Consider the following 21343-nt stretch of genomic DNA (forward strand, 5'->3'; position numbering starts at 1 on the left):
TAAGGTTAAATTGCTTGACGATGTGTGGGATGATGAATATAGGGTACATAAGGGATGTGCTTGACATGCCCTTTCGAAAAGTCAGTGCAGACTAGTTTGACCGAATATCCTTATAAAGCACTCGAGGGATTATATGGTTTTAAGCATTGCAGTGACAATGTGAGCAAGTGTGCTTCATATTTAAGACATTGGAATTGTCTGAAACTCCCAACACATGTGGCCAGTGAAAAAAAATCAAATGTTTCAAGTGAAATGTGAATGATTACTTGCAAGATAAAGTGTCGTGATTTGTTTGTAGATCTGTAGAATCTGGTTGAATAGATTACTCAACAGAGATCTATCATGGACAAGGGCTGTATAGCTTCCAATGTCATCAACGCGATTACAACACTACATGCCTGCTGTTCTATTTTCAACAACAATATACTAAACTTTACTTTGTTTAGTTTCCCTTGAACAGCCATCGAAAATCCCTTGTCAATTGTTCTGCTTTGTCTGCATGACTGAGAGTCTAACGTCTCAAGATTACTGTTTTTTTTTATCTGAACCCCTGAAAATGAGGAAGAAATACTTAAAACGTTTCGTAAATTATTTTACCTTCAAAACATCCCAGTTACTTGGAGCGATTTGAATAATACAGATTTAGATTTTTTGGAGAGCAGACCCTTAAAATGATGTAGGACTTGGAAGGCAATAATTTGACTACTTCCTTCCGGAAGTCACAGACATTCAGTCAACAGCGCTTCTCAGCCAACTTTGCAGAATATTTCTTAATATTCCCACGATTGTGAAGCTGCAAATACTGATAAATTGTCTTATAGTAGACGTCTGGTGAACTCACAACCTTGGCATTTCATTCACCGTCTTTACCTGATACTTTGAGTGCCAGTTGTATTGTGCTACGACACACAAATGTGCCAAGCAAATCACGATAATCAACAACAACATTTCACTGCCAGTAGGAGGTGTGACATAGACAAATGCAATGACAGATCAATACAAATTACATATAGATACTTACCTGGAACACCAATTATTGCAAGGATAGGGTAGTAAATATTTTCTATCTGGATGATTAACGGTTGTGCCATCCTCAAAGATAAGCAATGCTGTCCTGTATGTTAAGGATGCACATGTCTTCTGTTTTCAAAATATATGTCACCCCTTTTTATACAAGACAGCATAACTACATGACAAGTGATGATTACACAATCATTGGAATTATTTACAGCTGTTTGACCAAATACCGCAAAACAGACTGAATTACTTGTTTTTTTTGGTTAGGGATGTTATGCAATGATCTTGGCCGTTGAAATGTCATTTTCCAGAGTTTGTTTTTGTCTTCCCGACCAAATATTGCAGCATTTGCTTTTCTTAATATTCCCACGATTGTGAAGCTGCAAATACTGATAAATTGTCTTATAGTAGGCCTCTGATGAAAAGTGGGCACACCCGAGTTGCCAGTTGTAATTGTTTGGATTAACTTCCATTAACAAGGTTCTCAAATTTACGCCACTTATAATGTGTGCAGTTCATATGAAGGAGCTTTACGAATGGAATTGACAACTAAAACACGGGAAAATGATTTCACAATTTTCATGCTATTGAAATTTTTAAAAGTATGCCAAAACTTTCGATTGCTGATGCAATGTCAGCAAATGAAAATGCGTGTTAACATTTACAGGAGAAATGTTTTCTCATATGTATCATTTGGCTGGCTTCCAAAATGCATATCCACAAATAACAGTGCTTGAATCGGATGGTTCTTTTGGTGTCATGCATTGTTTTGATGGTATTGGTGCTAAGGATGGATCAAATTATGGGTACAAATCAGGATAAATGTCCAATCAATTTGAAGGTCGTTAATTGGACAGTGGGGTTCTTGTCTTGTTTTCTTTTTTTTCAGTTAATAAATTAATGCCAACATGATGAATCACTTTCGAACAGTTATACAAATTTGAGAACTTTGGCCAATCGATATCCAATGGATACTTTTTGCATGTTCTGGACTAGTTTTAGCAGGTTCAGACATGTGAGACGATTAGTTTTGATATGACTCATTGGGTAATGAGTCGGTTTGGATTGGTGTCTCAACTTACTGGAAGTCACATAGAGCAAAGTTTTTTTTGTTATGAGAACAGCGATCATTTTTGTTTTTGCAGTATTTTCAGTGAGGCTTCGATTTGGCATGATGTTGAAGAGTAACTGTTGAGCTTTGGGGGCTGCGACATCTTTCGAAGTTCAGAAAGTCGATATTTTTGTATATGGTCGTCCATATGTGAGTGATAAGAGAAAAAAAAACGAACCAAATAGCATGTTTTTATTGATTTGCTACATTTTGAACGATGAGCCAAAATTATTGGATGTGTCATTTGGGATGCAAATAAGGTGATGGTTCAGTTTTGGAGCTCATGGCAGATTAAGCACAACGCATACACTTGCAAGTGATTGATTACGAAACGATGGATGTTTGGGTCAAATAAGGCATGCATGGTCATGTGTATACTCACTGAATAAGTAGGTAATGCATCACTTTTGGCAATGTTTCCACTTGTGAAGGAACATCACTTTCCCTGAATGTTAAATTTCATTCCAATTCAATAAATTGGACACAAAGAAAGGAGTTTGGACCTTAAAAAAAAACTTCTGGATTTAACCCAGCTGGAAAATAATAAAAAAAAACATACTATTTTTCCCACTGAAAGAACAGATCACCATGGATGGAATATTAACTTCGAAACACTTTAATGAAAACCATCGAACCTGTGTTTTATGCAAATGCAAATGGTGAATCGTAAGCAAACAGAATACACCTGCACCATTAAAAGTTGACGAAGAAAACACGAAACCATGTAAAATGGAATTGAACCGGGATATTGTGACTATACCCGCCTTATGTTATAGATTGATGAACGTACATGTGCAAGCCAAATTATTTCCAGATTATCTTAATTTACTTTTCGAGCAAATGTATTGTCCTTTTTTCGAGAAACTTGAATTAGTTCGACATTTCCTCAGAAACCATCGTGACAGATATTTAATGAACAGCTGAAATACCAGAAATTGGTAAGCACTTTTATTCAACAAAATCATTCTAGTCATATCCAATTGGGATTGTGCTACGCAAACGGGTAACTTCAGGACAGTATTCCAAAACAGGCATAAATATGTCACTTGAATATCGGGATTCGCAATGACGACAGTGTAACCAAAGTACGGTTTACCAGTATGGACATTTCAAATGCTTCAGTGTCCATTTAAATGTGTTTTCTTCTTGTTGTCTGACATCAATAGGAAAATAAAATAACAAGTGTGGAATGCTGGTATATGCTGATCTGAAATCGGCGTGTGACCGGGTCGATACCCTGGAATGGCACTGGCGTGCGCCTAAATTACATTTTCTGATATCTATATTTGTAGTCCTGGAATAGATGGTCCACTGTTTTTTTTGGACGTAGCAGCCGAGTAGTTTATGTTCCATTCAGATGAATGTCATTGTATTTTAGTTCTGCAAAACATATTGTCTTACGTGAATACATTAGAAGAAGTGTCACAGGACATTTAATCGCATTCTTCAGTTGGGCTGTAAATTTGCTTTGGGGTGCTGCATAAATAAATATGTTTGCGCAAGTTTTAAAGTACTGCAGGATGTTACCGCTCTGTTCGGCAATAGTGAACGAGTCATTGTAATCAAGCTGTAAAAATCGATCATCCGTAAACTGAACTCATATGGAGAATACGAAATTTACCAACCATAATAGTATAAAACGGGCTGAAACAACCAGTAGTAAAATGATGGATTTCCTTCGATCCTCCATTTCTGCATTGGTGTGATTTTCATTCTTGTTTATTCGGAGTCCATTTCTTACTCTGTTGGCTAATATTGTATGTCTGATAATCAGTGTATTCAACAAAGATAATAAATGCAAATGGAGAAAATGGCTGTGAAATGCTTTCAAGCCACCAAAATGCCTTACATATTATTAACGAGTAGAAGGCGAAATTTGGCCTGCTGGAAGAGTGTCAATTATTTCCCGAGGTCCAGCGCAAAATACATTGGATTTCTTTTTTAAGTTTGATTGCACACATGGCTGGTATGATCACAGCTGACGTTTCCTCTATATAATATATTTGGAGTGTTTGGTGACAAATGGCCAGAAATCGATCAAAAGTGAAGGCCACAGCTAACCAAACAGAGCAATTAATTGAGGCGAATGTTAGGACGATGATGAAACATTGCATGGGAGTGTAATCTGGGAATGAAGATGAGAAAATGCATTCTTAAACTGAAACATAATTGCCTCAAGGATGCGGACCATCAAATCGCCCACTGCCATGGCCATCACATAACGACTGATGCATTTGGAGAGACTGCACTTTCTGCCAGGAAAAATGACGATTGTGAGCAAATTAACAGCGAAAGGAAAACAACATTTAGATATAAATTTCGCTACACTGGGGAGTAGTTTGGTACACTTGTATTCACTATTTCTGGATATGTTTATTGTCAGGAAAATCTCCCCCACAGCGATCCTGGCTAATAATCCAAAAAATTCTAGACAAATATTTTGCTTTATACATAAACACGACAAGTGTACTTTCGGTTGGTTTAAATTCAAAACAATAATCTTGACCAGAAAATAGTTTGTTTGTTTTACTTTGAAGATGCATTCAAATCCGCTACATTTCCATTCCAATTGATTTTTTAAAAAATACCATCTGGCTCAGGAGAAGGAAAATTGACTAACTTATCTGTGTCCATTTTTGAGAAGCGAGGTGTGTTTGCATACTGATGGGGAATAATGGATCAACGAAATAGCCTTAATCCAAATTTTCCTTTGAAACTGTTTCCAATAATCGTTCATTTCAAGTATCCTGAGAAAAAAATCACGTGGTTTAAGTTTAAATTCGATTGCATGATCCTCAAAAGCTTTTTTTTGGTGCCCTGGAAACCTATTAAATTCCTTTTCGCTACCCTTCAAATGTGAAGAGTTTACTGCACGGTATAGAGCGATAGAATTTTTCTGTCTTAGCGTAGGCTGAAGGGACATCCAGTAATTTCTCCAAAGAGGATCATACGTGTTCCTCAGACGCAACCATTTCAAAGAATTTGTGACGTTGCGTATTATAAATTGTCCATGTATGGTACATGATGGAAACAGATGTGGAAGCACAGCTATGTAAGGATGGAAGCTGCATTGTAAACGGGATTGTATGGGAATGGTATGCACTCCAGTTAACTATCTATTCAATGTGAATTTCTTACTTGAATTTCGATGGCACAATTCGAACAACGTGGAACGGTCAATTCTACACCAAACATTTGTGGTTGTAAGAGTAGAATTTACAAGAGTTATGTCATTGCTAGGAAAATGTCGCTATCACTTATGTAATTATCAGTTATATCCTTATATAATTACTCAGCATTCATGCCAATTGTATTTGAATCTGTGTACAACCAATAAAGTGATGGGAGGTGTCACCGAAAGTGCTACCCAGCAGTATCTGCTCTGAAGTACTCTGCTCAGTGAAGCACAACATGTGTTTCGCGATATTGACTAAGAAGTCTCATAACATCCGGTTAAAGGTCAACAGGTTTATTTGGTAGCAAAATCCACTAGCATTCCGAGCGCTGGCTACCCCTTCGTCAGATGAGTGGGAGTTCAAATCACAAACAGGCATATACAGACACAAACTCAATTTACAGGATAATGATTTCATTGCGATTCTTTAAAGCTAATCAAGTCTTAAAGGTACAAACAATGTGAATGGAGAGAACGTTAAGCTTGGGTTAATTAGATGTGTATTGTTTCCAGACAGGATGGTTAGTGAGATTTTGCAAGTCCAGGCAGTCGTGGGAGTTGCAGATCGTGTGACATGAACCCAAGATGCCGGTTGTGGTCATCCTCATGGTAAGGAATTTGGCTATCAATCTCGGTTCAACGATTCTATGCTGTCGTGTGTTTGAAGCCCACCTTGGAGAACGCTTACCCGAAGATGAAAGCCCAAATGCCCGTGATCGCTGAAGTGTTCCCCGAAAGGAAGAAACTTCAGTGCTCACGGACATTTGGCCTCTGATCTTCGAGTTAGCGTTCTCCAAGGTGGCCTTCACGACACACAATAGTGCTGAGTCGCTGAGCAGAGACTGATAGCCACGTTCCGCACACATGAGGTTGGCCACATCCGGGGTCTTGGGTTCATGTCACACTATCTGTAAGCCCCACAACTTGTCTGGACTTGAAAAATCTCACTAACTGTCTAGTCTGATGGCAATGCACATCTCTTCAAACTGTACTTAACGCTCTCTCCACTCACATTGCCTGTGCCGCCAAGGCTTGATTAGCTGTAAAGAATCGCATTCCAATCATTATTCTGTAAATTGAGTTTGTGTCTTTATTTGTTTTGTTTGTGATTAGAACTTCCATTCACCTGACGAAGGAGCAGCCAGCTCTGCGAAATCAATGGTTTTTGCTGCCAAATAAACCTATTGGAATTTAAGCTGGTGTTATGAGGCTTCTCACTGTGTTTGCCTCAGTCCAATGTCGACATCTCCGCATCATTTCGCCATGTTCACGCAGCTCCGTACCTCGTTACACCTTTGGTTCAAACAGGGACGAAAGAGCTGAATGGCAGACGTGATGTCGCATTGCATCTCTTGACATCAAGAGCAAATTCGACAAAATTTGGCACCAAGTAGCCCTAGCCAATCTGGAATCAGGAGTGGGGGGAGGGGGCGTAGGGGAGTAGGGATGGGGTGGGGAATGGAAACACTCGGCTGGTTGGAGTCACACCAGGTGAAAATGTTTTTTTTTCGTCGAGGGTCATAGCAAAATTTTAAAAAATACCTACAATGAGGCCAAACGGCCTATCGAGTTTCCACTGACAGTTATCTCACCCAGGCCAAGCAGTCATGTCATCTCCAGCACTTCCCTGAGAGGCTCCTGCTCTAGGTCTAACTATCTTCAGCTGCTTCATCATTGACCTTCATTCCGTCATCAAATCAGAAGTGGGGATGCACACCAATCATGGCATAACGTTCAGCATTATTCGCGACTGTTCAGATACTGAAGTAGGACATGTTCAAATGCAATAAACTAGACAATATCCAGATTCGAGCTAAAAACTGGCATGTTACGTTCGTTCCACCCAAATTGCAAGCAATGACCATCACCAATAAGAGAAATTCTAACCATTGCCCTTGATATTAAAAAAAAGTTACCTTCCCCCGCTGCCAACATGCTTCCGTTTAGCATTGACCAGAAACTCAACTGGAGTCATAAACACAATGGGTCCAAGAGTAGTTCAGAGTCTAGGAATACCACAGCGAGAAACTCAACTCTTGACTACACAAAACCGATCCAGTATCTACAAGGCTCAAGCCAGGACTGTGATGCAATGTTCCACAATTCCCTTGCTGGCTGCAGTTCCAACAACACTCAAGAAGCTTTCCAGGACAACGTAGCCGGCTTGATTAGCACTACATCTGCAGACATTCAGTCTCTCCTCCACCGAAGTTCAGTAGCAGCAGTGTGTACGATTTGCAAGATACATGGCAGCAATTCATGAAATATTCTTAGGCAATGCCTTCGAAAAATAAGACCAATTCCATCTCGAAGGACAAGAGCAGCAGAAAAATTGGATGACTGCCTCATGCAAGATCCCTCCAAGTCACTCAACGTCCTGACCGGAAAATATATTGCCATTACATGGCAGTCGCTGGGTCAACATCCTGGAATTCCCGCCATTGTGTATAACTTGCAAGGATTTAACTAATTACATGATGCTATATTAAATTATCCGCTGTGGTGCATAGGTCCAATGACTTATCTCCAGACATCGGAAACTGCATAGAGAAGAGCAAAAAAAAATGATTTTTGGACTTGCTAAATTGACCATAGCATGAAAAAATATCGACATGCCCGAGAAAAATGCAGTCCGTCATTGAAACTTAAAAACGCCCACACTTCATTTACTATATCGCAGGCGGGGCCAAGTGATCCATGTTTGGACTTCCTCCTGTTTTGCAATGACGTTTTGCCACTCAGTGGTAAATTGGAAAACAGAACGTTCGTTTCTCACGTACGTTGACAATATTCATTTCCTCCTCAGCACCAATATGCTACTGCCGTAAATGAAGCTGACTGGTGCTCTGATATCCGCTTTGTGAGCAGTAATTTCACCAAAAAAGGAAACATTAAGAGCCGGATATGCAGTATCGTTTGTCCATACCAAGAGCCTTCTTTCCCATATACCGGTTTAGCTTCCTTCCAGTGGCTTATCTAACTGAAGCAGACTGGTCGGAGCCTGAAAATCGAAATGTCTCCAAGAGGAAATTCCAGACGGATATTCGCAGCATCCGGAGCATTGGAAGGACAACGGTGGCGCAATTTTACCTGTGGTACCTCATAGTGCCAGGAACCCGTGTTCAATGCCGGCCTCGGCATGTTTTCTGTTCGGAGTTTGCACATTGTCCCCTTGTCTGCGTGGTTTCCTCCGGTTCCCCAAGCTAAACATGTGCGATTTAGGGTGATTGGCCACGCTAGTTTGCCCCTTAGCATCAGGTAGAGTAGCAGGGTGAATACGGGGAGTTAAGGGGATATGGCCAGGGTAAACTTGCTGTCGGTGCAGACTCGATGGGTCGAATGGCCTCCTTCTGCAATGTAAAGATTCGAAAGTCATTCTTTAAACTGATTCGTCCCATCTTTGTAACAATATCAACATTCATCCTGTGTCAGCTCTCCTTGAAATGAAACATGCATTTTTTTCCTTAGCACTTGGCCTTTCATTGACACCTTCCATAATGGTACATCCAAATTCAATATTCCCGTGAACATTGTAACTGAAATCACTTACAACCTGTTAACTGAGCCCCTGGTCAAAGAAAATTGCAAGTGATGCCAACTGTAATCATTTGTTTCACGTGTCCACTTTCCTAAAAATCGCTCATGCACTCTCCAGTCTTAGCACCATTTTTCATATAGATATACTAAATTGATTCTAGCTCCGGACCATACAAGATTTTAATCAACGGTAAATATTGTTACTGTAACGATCAGGAAATTTATCCATGAGGCCAGATGTCCTTTAAGGCCTCCGTCTCTCAGCGTCTGCATTTTTTTTTTAACGTACTACTTTAAGGATATCTATTTGTTTGTTTTTATTTACATAGCTTGCTCCGTGGTCTCGGGTAAACTAATGTCAGCTTTTGCTTTGAAATTCTCTTAGGAAGATGCATAAGGTTAGCACTTTAATGAGAATTGCCGTGATTTGTTTTTGATCTCAGATTTTTGTACACACGAAAGCCTCTGAATTCATTTACTGATTAGAAATGTTATGACTCTAGAATAACCGGAGTTTGAGACTTTTATACATTGTCGATATGAACTGTTGTGGAATATTTGACCTTTCAAGCACTTCAAGAGGAACATACCTGAACATTTGCCACAATATTATTTCAACATTATGGTCCTGATAATTATTTCATGTTCGAAAATATTTCGACACATTCTTGATTATAGACCACAAGCGAATACTCACAGCTCCCCCGACTGGAAACAATCAGAGGAATTACAATACTTTGATTCAAGTAATTGATTTTTCGCTCAGCAAGAAAGAGCAAACTCTGAGATCTTAGCTCTTTTCTGTATTCGCCAGCCAGTTGAAAACATAGTTTTCGTTTCAGTGTTTCACAGTATTTCTCGCACATATAATGTAATAATCTCTAGAGAACATCGATCCGGGTTCATTGCACTAACCCTATGTCAATTGCTAATGCACCATAGCAGCATTTATCAGCGAACTTATCTTTATAAATGCAAATATGTCAGGGAAACCTCGAAGATTGCAAATACTTTTTTCACCAACAATCTTAAAATATAGCCATTTTTAAATATCTTAATTATTGCTTGCTTAATGACATTATACCTGGGACAATAATCATTGTGAACGTTTTTTTTACATTTTTTTTAACAATTCCGAATCTCTACACAATTGAAGCTAGTTGTTCTTAACTACCAGTTTAAACAACGTGCTCCATCGCAGCACAACTCCAACATTAACAAACAGTTGATCAACGGCCTGAAGAAAAGCTTCTTTCCTGCTGCCCACAGAGTTTTGAATTTATCTACCTTTTCATTCTCCTTGAACTATCTGGTCGTTCTTTTCAATCTACTCGGGCCTGCAACACTACATTCTGCGTCCTTACCTTTCCTTCTTCCCCGTTCTTTCTCTTTATATCGAACTATATACACTTCTTTTCAATGTATTCCAATACACGTGACAATAATAAACCAAAGCAAAATGAGTTTAAAGTGACGAATGAATTGCTATGTTTACATTTGCGATCATTTCAGAATGAATATGTCCTGCAACCTAAGAGATCTCAACCTCATTTTCTCAACATGAATGATGGAAATGTTGTAGTGTACGCAGTAATGTTTCTCCACTGATTGAAGTAATGTTAATTATCATGCAACATGATACATCTTGCACCCCTGCCATTATTGAGAGGGAAGTCTGAATATTTGGGGGAAAAAATAAAGCAAAGACAACGATTAAAAAAAAATAATTACACGATCACAGAACAATTCAGCCCTTGAAGCCTGCTCTGTCATTTTCTGTGATTATAGATGATTGGATAGTCATCACAAATCTGCACCACCTACTGCCGAAAAAAAAATCATAGAACATATATCCAACTCTGCTTTAAAACATTCAATTTCCTTTATTTCACTGGCTTTTCAGTGAGAGAGTCTTGAAACCCTACAGCGAAGAAGGAGGCCATTCAGACCATCTAATCTGCACCGCCTGCAGTGCCATCCAGGCCCTAACCCCATAATCCAATTATTTATCCTGACAGAAAGAGCAATTGAGCAATTCAACTTGCCCCAAAACTTTAAAGTGTGGGAGGAAACCTGAACACCCGGAGAAAACACACGCAGACATAAGTAGAATGCGCAGAAACTACACAGACATTGATCCAAGTCGGAAATCGAACCCAGGCCCCTGGCGCTGTGAAGAAGCAGTGTTAGCTATTGTACAAACGTTCCTTCCAGCTCGATAGAATCAAAGCCCTCATTTCCATTTTAAATGTGCGATTCTATTTTGTTCTTAAATAGTAACCCTTCGTTCTACGGTGTCCCACAGGAGGGAACAGCCTGTCCATCTACACACTCTATTTGACAGAGCTGGCAAAAAAAAACATGTGACGAGGTATAAGCTTTTGCTGAGTTATGGACATTGGACATGCTAAAAAGAAGGGAAAGTCTGAGATAGTTTGTGAAGGAGAACGGTGGGGTGAGAAATGGAGTTAATGGGCCAGATTGCCCTGAATGCGCAGCACGTTCACGTCGAAACAGGTGATCAAGAGACTGGTTGGGTTCTTCCAAAATCCATTACCCAGGCATTGTTGCAAACTTAGCAATTAAAATTCCAGGATGTTTGACATTACAAAAGGTGAAATGGTAGAATGACGAGGTCGTGGAAATTTACAGTTTGGAATGTGACCACTCAGCCCGTTAAGGGGAAACCATCCAGAATAATCTTAATTAACACGGTTTTGGTTAGTAAGTTATGTTGTCGCTTCAAGTAAATACTTATTTAAAAAAAAACATACAGGTACGTACGAACTAAGAACAGGAGTAGCTCACTCGGCCCCACAAGCCTGCTGTGCTATTCAATATCATGGTTGACCTGATTTAAACTTCAACCCCCACATTTCTGTCTCTCGCACGTTAATCCTTCTCCCCCTTACTTCTCAAGAATACATTTAGATTCGCCTTTAAAATGTTCAAGGACTCTAGTTCCACTGCCTTTTCAGGAAAAGCGTTACAGAGATTCAGGGCCCTTCGAGAAAGAAAGAAAGATGTCTCATCTCCGTTTTTAAAAATGACCACGATTTCTTGTTCTCCAACAAGAGGAAACATCCTTTCCACATGCACTCTGTCAATACCCACCGGAATTTTAATCAAGTTGGCTCTTAATCTTCCAAATTTCTGCAGATACAAACCGAGTCTATTCAACATTTCCTCGCAAGATAACCCAACATTTTCTCGTTTTAGTCTAGTAAAGATTACGAGGATTTACTCTAAAATAATGCTCCCTGTTTCTGGAAGTTTCAACTTTTGTCTGCCGCACAGTCTGGTTTAACCCTTATAAGGCGGACAAATAACTACGAGTAGACTCCTTATGAGTGCAACCAATATTTATTTAATCCCACACAATCAATAATCACCCACCCGACCAACTATAAGTTATCTTACAGAAAGTACTACAATTCAAGTCCAATACAAGACCTTGAATAGCTTTGCGTGACTGGCAAGTACCCAAGCAGATATTGATTGGCCCTTTCTGTGCGCTGGTCTCGGTAGTCGTCGGCGTAGTCTGGCCATTTGGTCTGGCCTGGCACTCTGGCTCTGGTCTTTCTTCCTTCCTTCTCGAGTGTGGTGGCTCTCCTCGTGCTGGCGATGGTCACCATTGTTGTAGCTAGTACGTGTGGTGAGAGAGAGAGAGCTTCCTGGTTTTGCAGCACCCTTTATATCCCATTTGGTTTCACGCCCCTTTTTGGCCATTGTCAATCAATTGATCAGGACTTGATTTCCCTGATCAATAAGAATCCAATCAGGTGAAATCACACCGATCTTTGGGTGTGTCTCCAACGGCCATGTCTGTCGGTGTTGGAGGCACATAGGTCATATACCTCCCTGCTAAATAAGGGGTCACGGTTCCCTTATGTCGGGTACACAACCCAGTGTGGCCAGAAAGTCTCTTTCATTCTGAAGATGAAACAAGGCAGTGTGACTGTAAAGTCCCTTTCAAGCGAACATAATGTTCCAATGTTTCTTCAAACAATTAAACAATTCTAACATGTTCTCTCAGATTATTTCTCTTAATGAATTGATGCTTCCTGTATTTTGCAAGTAGACTTTATTTTTGAGCCTTTATTGACGAGTTGTGTTTTATTTATTTTTCATGGGATGAGAGTGTAAGGTAAGTATTTCACGTCCGTCCCTATTTCCCGTTGGTCGGAGTGCCTTGGCACTCAATTTCAGTGGGCATTAAGTGTCAACCACAATGTTGTTTATCTGGCCAGCCCAGGTAAAGACAGCAAATTTCCTTCCCTAAAAGACACGAGTAAGTCCAGAATAATTTTTACTACAATCAGCATAGGTTTCATGACCACCATAATTGAGAATGACTTTCGATTTCCTGAGTATTTCGTGACATCAAATTCCACCAACTGTTCAGTGGCATTTGAACACATACCCTCCAAGATAGTAGTCTGGAGTTCTAGATTGTTTTTTCCAGTGACGTCACCAGTATCCCTCCATCTCCCCGATACACATGGAAAGGAGAGTGAAATTGCTATTGACCCTTAACTGCCTTTCAAATTCCGAGCAAGGCACTGAGATCAAGAAATATTCGGCATGGTCAGCGCTGCAGTCATACAGCGTCAGGGATCCCGGTGTGGATCCCGGCCTGGGTCACTACCTGTGTGGAGTTTACACGTTCTCTCGTTGATGCGTGGATTTCATCTGGTTTCCGCCCACCGTCTGGAAAACGTGCTAGTGAGATGCAGTGATTCAAACAGGCGCCAGTGACTGGCGGAAATTAACAGTAATTACATTACAGTGTTAATGTAAGCCTACTTGTCACTAATAAATTTTAACTTTTAACTTAATTTATAATTCCGGTGTTAACAGTCGTCCCAACATCACATGAAACAATTTTGTCAACTTTTTTTTTAGTTTTGAAATCCTTTTTTCAGAAAAGACCACCTGACTCGAGATTGTTTTGTGAATCAAAGCTATGTCAGTAAAAGTGTAAAAAAAAGCAGCTAATTAGGAGTCTCCGGTTTCATCTAGTTTTGCGTGGAGAATAAACTGAACTCTTGCTGTGTTCTTCAGAAGGGAGTGAACTCAAATGCTACATGTGTAAGAAAACCTTTTGTTATTGATCTTGAAGGACAGAAAACCCTACACAGGGTTAGAATACGGATTGCGAGCAGAACACTTCTAATACTATGGCTTCATGTTCCAGAGCGGACCAAAACAAAAGTTAGTTTGAGGAAAGGGATACAGACAAACGAAACCTGGAAAAATATATGCAATCAGATTGTTCTTTTAGAGATTCGGTATGGGCTTAATTAACCGAATGGCCTCGTTCTGGACTGGAGGGATTGTATGTTGTGAAACTATATACAAAGACTGTAAAGAGTGCACCCTTCTGGTGACGGCCTCTGGGAAAATTTAATGGAATGGAGGTGCCTTTACAAGAGACTGATTGAGTGAAATGAATGGGTACAAAAAATGAATAACCGTCTGGAGATTTATTTTTAGCCCTTTCGCAGTCGTGTCTGGAATTGGCCTGACCAATACTTTTCAAACGTGCCTATCTTCCCTTCATTTTAGACGGTTTTTGAGAGTCAACTGCATTGCTGTGGATGTGTGGTTTCGTACATCAACACAGTGATGTTGGCAGATTTCCTTTTCTGAAGTACATTATTGAGCCAGATGAATTTTACAAAAAAATGACAATGGTTTCGTGGTCAGCTTTTGACTTTTCATTCCACATTTTCATTTAATTCAATACCGGAGAATTTGAACTCCGGTACCAGACCTTGCTCTGGGTCACTGGATCATTAGGCCACTGACAACGTCTCCCCAAATTTGAAGAAGTTTAATGAATTTGCACATTGTTCCCTTATATGTGCAGGGGCTGATTCTGTGAAGTTGTGGAAACTATTTATTTTGTTATTTTGCCCACTCAAGATCAAATGAATTGCTTTTTTTCTGCAATATTTTCTTTCTCCAATTAACACAAGCTTATTTGTGTGTGCAAATGTTTTTGAATGTCAGAAGAAATATTCAATAAAGTGAAAACTTGTCCACTATTTTGATTTCCATGAGGTTCTGAATACGTTTATTAGTTCATTTGGGGATGTTAGGCATGTCTTCCTGTGTCATTCCTGTCCAACTGCCTTAAATGATCATTGGACTTCCCTTCGAAGGTTCCCCTGTCTGCGCACATTTCCCAGCAGCCTACGTTCATAGTGTGTTCCCTTGTATTGTTGGCATCCTTAAAAAGATATCTTCTCCGCATTGAAATGCATTTGTCGCTCTTCTGCTCACCAGACCATTGCTAATACATATATTCTACTGCTTTCTTTCTTTTATTATCAACTCCACGGCCATTTTTCTTACAAGTTTTACCCTGCTGTCATCAGACATTTGAATAGTCCTATCAGGTATTAAGTTGTTCTTTTGTTTTCACTCAACCTGCAAGTGCAATACTGTATCTTACACACATCCCTTTCATTCTCCCCGATGCACTTTATGGACGGTATAATTTGAAGTTATAGCGTGCAACAAACACGACGTTTTGCTGTATTTCGACACTTTTGACAATAGTAAATACATTCAAATCCTACGTTCAAGTCCAAATCGTTGGGATAGATTACAACAGCAAGGAAACTAGCACATTTTTTCGAAAAATGTTATTAGTCACAAATGTTGGCATTGTTCATTCCATCTTGCACCCTATCTCTCCGCAAATGTTCGATCGAACTTGTCATTTTCCCATGCATCTCTTCGGACTTTAGTTCCACGACCAGTCTGTCTTGGAAGGTTTTATCAAAATCTTTGCTAATATTTACATACACTAGATAGTATGCTCCACACCTGAACTCTCCTTTTTAACCTCCTGAAAAATCTTAGTCATGTCAAGTGGATGCAGCCATCCTTTGCTAAATCCACGTTGAAAGCGTTAACAATCAGAAAAATTACAAGCAAAAATATCACCTGCAACCTCGTAAACTCAGTCACACATGAAATCGATTAGAAAACCGAACGTTTTCAACAAAGCAGAACCACCGGAGCATAACGGACCGTAAAATAAAAAAAAAACTAGTTACAAGGGACGAATCTGTCACACAACATGTGCACAAGACCTCCATTGAATTATGAAAAACTGCAGCATTTTCGGGTCAGTTCTAAGAACAGAAAAGGAAATGGGGTGGGGGGGGGGGGCGGCGTTGATATGCCCTAGATGGAAAGATAAATTCACAATTATGTCGAAAAAATATACATGCTTGCTGATATTATCATGAGACAACTGTGCATGATTTGTAATTGGACATCATTATCCTGATGAATGGCATGATAAAAATCTACTCTATATTTAAGTGGTTGGAGATGAACCTTAATTTCCTATTTCAATTTATGTATTTTGACTGGTATGCGAAAATCTATTATACCTGCATCTTCACGAGAATTGTTTGAATAATTATTGAATCAGACCTCTCTTAGGTGAACCACGAGTTGGGAGAATAGAGCGAGCCTGTAATACACTTCACAATAAAGGCGTTGTCTGAAGAACCAAGCGAATTTCTCTGCATTTCGCGATTGAGGAAGTTGCATTCGTTATAGCCAAACATTTATGCTTTTCTCCACAACAAATTGTAACACATTATGGTTGCTCTTGCTGAATGAAATGGCCGACCCTCAGTTTCGTCAGCATTGTCTTTGAATCTCCTACTGACCAATGTCCTCTGAGGACACTGATGCCTTCCTTACCTGCCCTTGCCTACAAATGAGAAATTCACAGTGTTACGGTTGACTCTCGACTGTTCACTGCAATGGCCTGGGAACCTGCACAGTTGTATCAATCACAACAGTCGCAACAAATACAAGAAACCTGACCGACCTGTGTATTTACTTCGGCTCGCGAAAGGATTATTGCAAGATAAACACCCCTGTCGACACTGCAAACTGCACCATACTTAAAACTTGGGTCTGGAGTCAAAAATGGAAGAGCTGTCTCAAAGACAATTCAATCAACAGCCTGACTTAGACACCCTCACGTAATACTCCGTTGCAGATAACGTCCCACCAACCACTACTACCATACCTGGATACAGGCAGTGTCACCCCCAAGACAGACCAAGCAGAGGCCGTGGGACAGAAGTGCACAGTGGAATGGGGGTTGCCCTTGGTTTCCTCAGCTATGAGGCAACTAGCCAGTAAGCCTCATGGATACAGTTAAACATGGACAAGGAAAGCTGTTACAAGTTGTCTCGCGTATTCTTCCTTCGGCTGATGAATCAGAATTTCTCCATGATGAAGGCCACATGAAACAAACACTGAGCGTGGGAAGGGCGCAAAATGTACCCTTGGTGGGGGAATTTAATGTTCACCACCAACAGTGCTTGAAAGCAGTACTACTGAATGTGTTGGTTGTATCCTAAAATAGCAAACTGCTATATTGGATCTGCGGCAGGTTTTGAGGGAAACAGGAGGGGGAAAAAATTATTGACGTAAGCGTCACAAATCTGCTGGCTGCAAATTTTCCATCCACAAGAGTATCGGGAAGATTTACCAGGACACAATTGTTGTTGTCTTGAGATACCGATTATTGTGCTGCATGGCACTATCACCATGACTTCAAACAGATCAAGTAAATCAAGGCTGAGCATCCATGAGTCGATGTGGGCCACCAACTTCAGGAGAGCTGTAATTCAGCACAATCTGCGACCTCATGGATCGGCATATCATCCATTCAACCATTACCATTAAGCCGGGTCATCAACACTGGTTGAATGAAAAGTGCATGAGGGTATGTCAAGAGAAGCACCAGGCAGACGTGTAAATGAAGTATGGTGAAACTAGCAAACAGAACTACTTAAATGCCAAACAGCATAAAGAACAAATGATTGACAGATCCAATGAACCCACAACCAATGGATCAGATCCAAGCAGTTTTGCTAAATCCAGACTTTAATGTTGTTGGACAAGTAAATAACTCACTGGAGGAGGAGTGTAGAAGAAATTAGATTCATATAAGCAATTAGGTTGCATAGAAAAGTAAGTCTGTTTTAAACGGACTTACTATAGTAGGGGCTAAAGCTGCAGCAGTAGCTAAAGGGTTAATGATTCACTATATACTCACCATTATACCGAAAATCAAGAAACTAGCTGAAGCAGGCAGGGTTAGAAAAACAGGGCCTAGCAGACACTCAAGGTCTAAAGGCCGGATAACGGGCCATCTGCCTTTAGGAGGATAGAAAAATAAACCACCATTCTTCTCCCCTATCTAGTTACGGTAAATCACAAGGGACAGGGACTGTAGGATGATTTAGACCAAGGACACTATAGATAAGTCCTAGGACCATAGTTTTAATTCATGGGACAATGATTAAAGGGGTAATAGAGATAGTAAGGATAATAGGGAGTATTGTAACCTGCTTGCAGAGTTGTTTATTTCACTGTATAAAAATAGCGCGGGTTTGTTCAAAAATTCAGAGTTCTCTCGGTGTTGACTGAGGTGTACTCTCCGTGATATCACGACAATAAACTCTCCTGACGCCTGACTCTGAACGTCTCTGCCTGAGTTATTCTGAGCTAGGAATTTCCTCGACAGAATTTGGCGTAGTCTTGGCAGGATCCCTTTTAACACGGGATTTCTGAACCGAACCTAAAACACTTAATATAGTTAACAGTTGAACAAGAGGGAGGAAATTGATCGAGACTTTCCCAGCTGAAAGGGGGTCAGTCCCCGGGGCCGTCCCAGCTGTAAGGGGGTACGGTCCGGATGCAATAGGTAGCTACCATATTTACGCTAGAATAACAAGAAGGCAAAGGAGACCCCGAGAAACGCAGAAAGGAGACACCGGTGAGCGCTTGTATATATATTGTGATTCATAGGCGGTGTGTGTGCGTTAATTTTGCTTACATTACAGACCGATACCTGGTCCCGGCAACAACATGGGAAACACACCCGGTCGAGCGGAGAAATCTGCTCCCGGCAACCCTGGAGGGCCCCCTCAAGGCAAAGGTCCGGAGATGGACAAAAAGACCAAGAAAAGAGCTGAGACGGTAACGAAGTGTCGAGAAAAGGTAGGAGACCCCGTGGTGCCCCCTGGGTCACCTGCGGACACCGTGCTGAAAGCAACAGGGGAATGGAAGTATGTAATACCATTTAGTAGCGATCTGTGCGGGTGGTCCGGTGGCGATTGGCCATATGGGGGGAGTTTTAAGCTCTCCTTAATAAAAGTATGGTGGGATATAGCTGCGGGAGATGGAGGGGACCCCACTTGGGACAAACAATATATGCTGGACTGTTTCCAGAAATGGATGGATATAGCCAAACGTCATCAGCCCCCTAAGACAAAAAAGACACAAGAGAATTCTAAGAACGAATCTGCTAACGATAGCCCTCCCTCCTACAGTCCCGTAGCTCCGGTAGCTCCCCCAGCGACCGTTATGGGCCTATACCCCCAACTGGAGCCCTATAAGTCAGACAATTGGAATCAACTTTTAGAAATAGCGGCAGCAGCACGAGTGCCCCACACTAATCCGTCACTCTCAGCAGCAGGCGGATTGTCCCAGGGGGAGGAGGGACCTACGGGAGCAGCCAGCCAGGAAGGCGGAGGTTTACTTGATGAAGGGAGCTCCATCAAGGGTGGCGAGAGTCAATCAATCTCCAGCCGACTCCGTAAACATGACAAAAGGGGGCCAGAAAAGGCAGAGGCCGATTCTACACTTGAAAAACATAAATACCAGGCTCAGAACCCCAGGATTATGATAGGCGATACCCCTATTTTAAAACCCTGGGCCCCAGGCGAAGCCCGGGATGTGATTTCATCAGCCCCTGATCCAGTAAAAAAGCCAGCGGCCTTTCACAATTGGCTGGAGCAAACCTGTACTATCTATAATCCTCTACCTGGTGATATGAGACTGTTGCTGCAGGCAGCTTACGGAGCCTCGTGGCACAGTGTCCGAGACTCGTTCGCAATCCCAGTAGGAGAGAACGGGGACTGGAGGCGGGATAATGAATTATTGGATGAGGGAAATGAATCTATGGAGCATTGGCTGAAACATAGAGGAAGGGAAGCGATCATGCAGGGGGCTATGAGACATGGGGACATAGGTGAGGTGACCAGGTGCCTACAGAAAGCTGACGAATCAGTCATGGACTTTGCAGTTAGATGGAGGAATGTTTGGGAAGAGAATGCCGGGATACCTTTAGATCAGAACCAACCCCTGGCAGTACAGACCCTGTTAAACTGCATGCTCCCCGAGCATGCTAGGACCTACAAAATGTAAGTGTTAGATTGGCAAGGAAAAACATGGACAGAGACGATTACGGTACTAGCTAACCTAGACAGGGAGGGACTGCTTACTCGCACGGAGGACAGGCTGAGAGTGAGTCAGTTTTACCAGCACGGGGGGAGGGGGAGACCGGGACAGAGAGCAGGAAGCTCTGGACGAATAAAAGGAAAAGGGGGTCGGTGTCCAGCAAAAGACCAGTCCCAGGACGAATGCAGGAATTGTGGAAAGAGGGGACACTGGGCTAGGGACTGTAGACTCCCCTCAAAGCGTCACACAGAAGGGCAGGGTGGGCTTCCCGAGCCCCAGATGGCTCCCCAATTCACTTTTACACAGCCGAACCCCCTCTCCGCATAGGGGTGCCCCGGGAATGAGGTGGTACAAGCGGCTGCAATCTGTTTGTCATCTGATACAGAGGAGATACCCATGGCTACCGTGAAAATAGGAGATAGCCATTTGCAGCTGCTGGTGGACACCGGCGCTACAATGTCCTCCGTACCACTCTCCGCGGGGTTACCAGTTAGCGATTCTACCGTAGTCAGCGTGGGAATTGCCGGAATCCCTATGCGCGAATCCCTGTCCTTATCCGTAGATTTAGAGATCCAAGGTAATAAAATAACAGATACTTTTATCGTTTCTAAAACAGCTCCTATTCCCCTACTGGGACGAAGCGCTCTCTGCAAATTAGGGGCCACAATTTACTGTACAAAGGAGGGAATGTTCATGGAACTACCCTCAATACGAGCACACCAGTACTGTGCAAATGTTGCCCGACCCGCTATTCCCGATACTAATAAACCAGAACCGATTTTATATTGCTGGCAGTTGGATGGCAACCCCTATTCACAGCCAGTGCAGAGACTGCTGCTAGCGTTAGACCAAATTACGGGTTCGCTATTTGAAGGATTGAAATACATCCTCCAGACGAGCTCCGAAAAAGCACGACTCCACTGTACTGCCCGCTTCATGTATGAAGACACGGCAGAATATACTCAGCTGGTACAGTCGCATCTGGGCGCACAGGAGGGCTTGGAAGGATCCCCCCACATATATTTTGGACCCCAAGGGGTGGAGACTGAGGTCTACCTAACGAAACAATAGCAAGCGCGATTTTGGGAGAACGACACGACCCCTCATCTTACAATAGCCACAAAACCCCCGGCTGAGAACAGAAAGATCGGACCTATGATATACCGTTTACAGCAACAGATGCAGGCAGCGGGGTATCAACCTTGGGCGCA

Source organism: Carcharhinus amblyrhynchos, chromosome 9 (assembly GCF_965287045.1).
Source record: "Carcharhinus amblyrhynchos chromosome 9, sCarAmb.v2.hapA, whole genome shotgun sequence".
Classification (NCBI taxonomy): domain Eukaryota; kingdom Metazoa; phylum Chordata; class Chondrichthyes; order Carcharhiniformes; family Carcharhinidae; genus Carcharhinus; species Carcharhinus amblyrhynchos.